We start from the raw sequence: 3,994 nt of genomic DNA, 5'->3' as shown, positions 1-3,994 counted from the left end.
TAAAGTGGGTGATGGTGGATGGGGAGAGAAGAGTATGTCAGGATTTTGGATTTTAAGTGTTTTTTTTTTTTCTTTCTTTTCTCCCTGAGTGGTAAAAAGGCACAAACAACAGAATTCTAACCTCAGTTCTCACACTAATTTTCCATATAAATTAGCAAGTCACTTTGTCTTCTTAAAGGCCATTCTTCAGAATGAGGTTGTGAATTTATCCTTGAGGTTAATTTTATTACTGGATTTCTATGAAATCAGCCATGGAGTTCTTCAGGCGGCCATAAGGTGAGGGGAGACCAAAGGTCTTCATCTGAGTGACATGTGTGGGAAGAACAATTCTAAGCAACAAGTTACAGAGTTATATAAGAATTACAGATTTGAGAAATAAGGAGAATAATGTGCTAAGCTTCTAAGTATTTCAGTATTTATTTAGATGTAATGGTTCATATTCCCTAGTTTCATCCTTTTAATTTCTAAGTGTTGGCAGACATTAAAATAGACGACAGACAGAAATAGAGAATGAAAAGTGAGAATGAATCTGGATTTACTAACTTCATATAAATATAAATGCTAGAAATAGCATTTTTTTTCTTTTGTAATTGAGTTTTTATTGGTTGTTCTGAGGATTGGTACAGACATTTCGATTTGGACACAATTCTTAATGTAATGTACTGAAAATCTAAAAAATCATGTAGCTGTGATTCTTTTCTAAAAGTTATTCCAGTGACCTACCAGCTTAAAGTTTGGAGGCAAATTTTCCTTAAGAGTATAACAGGTACCAATGTCTTCAATTGTCAATATGCTGTTACATTGTCAAGTCCCACTATCCATAATCTAACATCATATATACACGGCATCCCCACATTTTCAATCTTGAACAGCACATTAACAGAGTTACCAGGAAAACTGGACTACCACAGCCAAGATGTGACAGAGTGCACAAAATTCTGTCGGGGAGGGGAAGGATCAAGGAGTGGTTTTCTTTAAGGAACAATCCTACCAAAACCAACATGGGAATAGAAGTAATTTAAAAAGTTCAAGACATATTAAATGCACGACTGACTCCAAATTACTATTTAGTATGCTTGTATCATAGGATAGAAAACTTGCCCTGTCTATGGAATGGGGAGGTAACACCCAGGACAATCAAAGCCTCCCACATTTAATAGCCCAGGATTTTCCGGGTGGACCAAAACATATACGAGGAAATGATCTCACTTCTTTAAAAAAAGGCACTTACACTCAAAACATGGGATGAGGTGGGATCCCCTCCTTCTTAAAAGTGTTCGTAGAACTACTAAAAAACTTGAATTTACAAAATAGTTGATAAAAATATTCCTCTGGACTGTACAAGAAGGGAGGCAGGGACCGTTGACAAGACATGGTACGTGATATTAATCATTTGTCTTCTTCCTCTCCTGCTTCAGCAGAGACGGGACTATCCTCGTTTTTAGTTTCTCCATTTTCCGCAGGTAAGTCTTCTTTTGTTTCTTGGTTAGCTGCTTCAGCCTGTTTTCCCCTTGCTCCCTTTTTCCCCTTTGTTTGCACTTTTTTGTCTGAAGATTAATCTTTTCCTGTTGCCTTTTCTGGCTTTGTTTTCATTTTTGCAGGAGCAGGTTTAGCTGACAACCTCATCTACCGTCTTAGAATCCTCCTTCACCGCCCCATCAGCAGAGCTGACCTTCCCCTTGGGCATCCTGATGATGGGTCAGGTGCACCCAGAGCCTTCTGGAAGCTGGGCTGTCTGGCTACTGCTTCTCCTCCCTCTACCAGAGCTACGGGGACCCCTAGAAATTGACAGCATTTAAAATGAGGGGGAAATGACATAGAAGTATCTCTAACGAAAGAACATGGTACAATTTCAATAATTTTCTCCTGATTTATATGTAGTATACAAATATTATATGACAATAAAAAGTAATTTTAAATGTGAACTACCAACGTCTATGAATTACGTTTTTTCATTTTCTATCATGTCACAGAAAATAATAGAATGATTGGCCTGACTCTAAAATAAGGAAGAAAAATTTCAGCACAGCTAATTAGAATCTCGCTGCATCTCTCTGTTGGAGGCATTCATTTGTTTAAGAAATTTTGGTTTCGTTTCTGCCTTGGTGATCTTGAGTGGATCAAATTTCCCATTTTTTCTTTTCTTGAGATATATAAACTGCAGTATCAGGTTTGTGGTTCTTGTCAACTATGATATATGGATCTAAGACCCTGCTCAGACATCAGGAATGGAACCTGTACCCACATTGCCAATTACAACTGTGTGCTTTCTTTAGATATTTGATGTGGTATGAAATGACCCTTAGGAAAACGTAGGAAACTTATAAATCTGATTCAGCAGATTCCGTAGATTTACTTTTCCTACTTCCTTGGAAACCACTTTGGATAGAAACCTGCCTTTTATCATTCAGGGGCCATACAGAGAAATGGAACCCATGCCAGCTGATTCCATAGAATTGATACAGTTTGTATATTTACTGGGAGAGATGAAAACAGGAAGAAGTGAAGCAAAGCAGAAATTAAAAGTGGAAGATGTACGCTGGGGTTGGAGGGGCTGAATCTTGAAGAAGAAGCCGCCGGGTAGTAACTAGGACTCCAGAAGGATTGACTGATGGGGGTGAGACCATTGAGGAGAACTGTCACTTGCAGAGATACTGAGAGAGAGAGAGGTGGCGGAGAAATCTATTCAAACTCACTTTAGAAAAAAATGGAAGCATTTGGGTTTTCCTGACTGCCATGCTCAGAGACACGAGACTGCTGCGAGAAGTCGTTCTCATTCTCTCTCAGCTGAGCAGGGCTTCCCTCTGTGTTGCCGGAATATTGCAGGAAGGATTCTTATACTTTTGTTAAGGATTACCTCCATCTTCTTTGGATTTACTTGGTCCTTACGGCTCAAAATCTCAGAAACAGAGATGGCAACACCCCAGTGTCTACAGGGAAAAGCCTGATCCTTGATCAGATGAACCCCCGTAGACCCATGATTGGGTTGAAGCAGACGGCGGCCCTCTGGCCAGCTTGGGCCACCTGTCTGCCATGACAAGGAAGGAAGATGCCTTGTGTATGAGAAGGAGCAATAAACATATACACAAAAATTGGAAGCAAGGGTTAACATAAGCATGTAGAGAAGTTTAATCACTATGCTGTGCACCTGAAACCAAGGTTAACACTGTGCACAACTATACTTGAATAAAAAAAGTGTGGAATAAAAAAAAAGTGCGAAATAAAAATTGGAAGCAAGATAGATGACAGTCAAAACTATGTCTACCATATTTAGTACTGTATCATTTTCAACATCCTCTCTGTCTCTGTCAGCATATGGCTAGGCATGTACTTCTTAAATGGGCTCAAGGCAGTTTAGAAAGATTAACCATCTGGAACTAAATTCCTTAATGAAAGCAGTACAGAGCCAAGACAGGGGAGTGGACATAAGTGGTTCTAGACAATAGAATACAATCCAGTTTGAAGGATCTGTATAGGCAAATAAAGTCAGGAAACTATAAGAACATGGCTACAGGTTGGGCATCTGATCTCAGACACAGGACAGAGACCAGTAACTATCAGACTTAGGTCTTCGGCCACAAAGGTGAGTTTCATACATTTGTACTGTACTTCCTAAAATCCCTACTTCTGATTTCAGAACTAGTTCCAGACAATGCGGGAAAATTCTCTCTTATAGTGGGCTGTAGGAAAAGCAGTGACTGGCAAAATTAAGCAAGCCCCGAAAATTTCAGTGGTTTTGAGAAGCACACCAATTCTTCTGTTTTTCAGAAACAAGTATTTCTAATTTTGTCCAATATAACATCAGGCTCCTAGGTACTGTACAATTTTTAGCTAAGCAAATACGACTTAAGCCTCATTCATTCTGCTGCTGCTTAATTCATTTTCCTCTCCTCTTATTGATTGAGTTAAATAATGTAATTAAAGCAAAACAGTTGGTGTATTGCCTGCAGTCAGGATAGTGTCCTCCATTTTTCTGGAGTTGTATATAATTATA

At 39.0% G+C, this 3,994-nt stretch overlaps 1 pseudogene; it reads right to left on the bottom strand.

Annotated features, from left to right (window-relative positions):
- Positions 1-1,389: 1,389 nt before the first annotated feature.
- LOC123936987 lies at positions 1,390-1,687 on the bottom strand (annotated as a pseudogene).
- Positions 1,688-3,994: the final 2,307 nt, after the last annotated feature.

This window comes from Meles meles, chromosome 2 (assembly GCF_922984935.1).
Source record: "Meles meles chromosome 2, mMelMel3.1 paternal haplotype, whole genome shotgun sequence".
NCBI classification, from domain to species: Eukaryota; Metazoa; Chordata; class Mammalia; order Carnivora; family Mustelidae; genus Meles; species Meles meles.
This window is presented reverse-complemented; position numbering and strand designations above follow the sequence as displayed.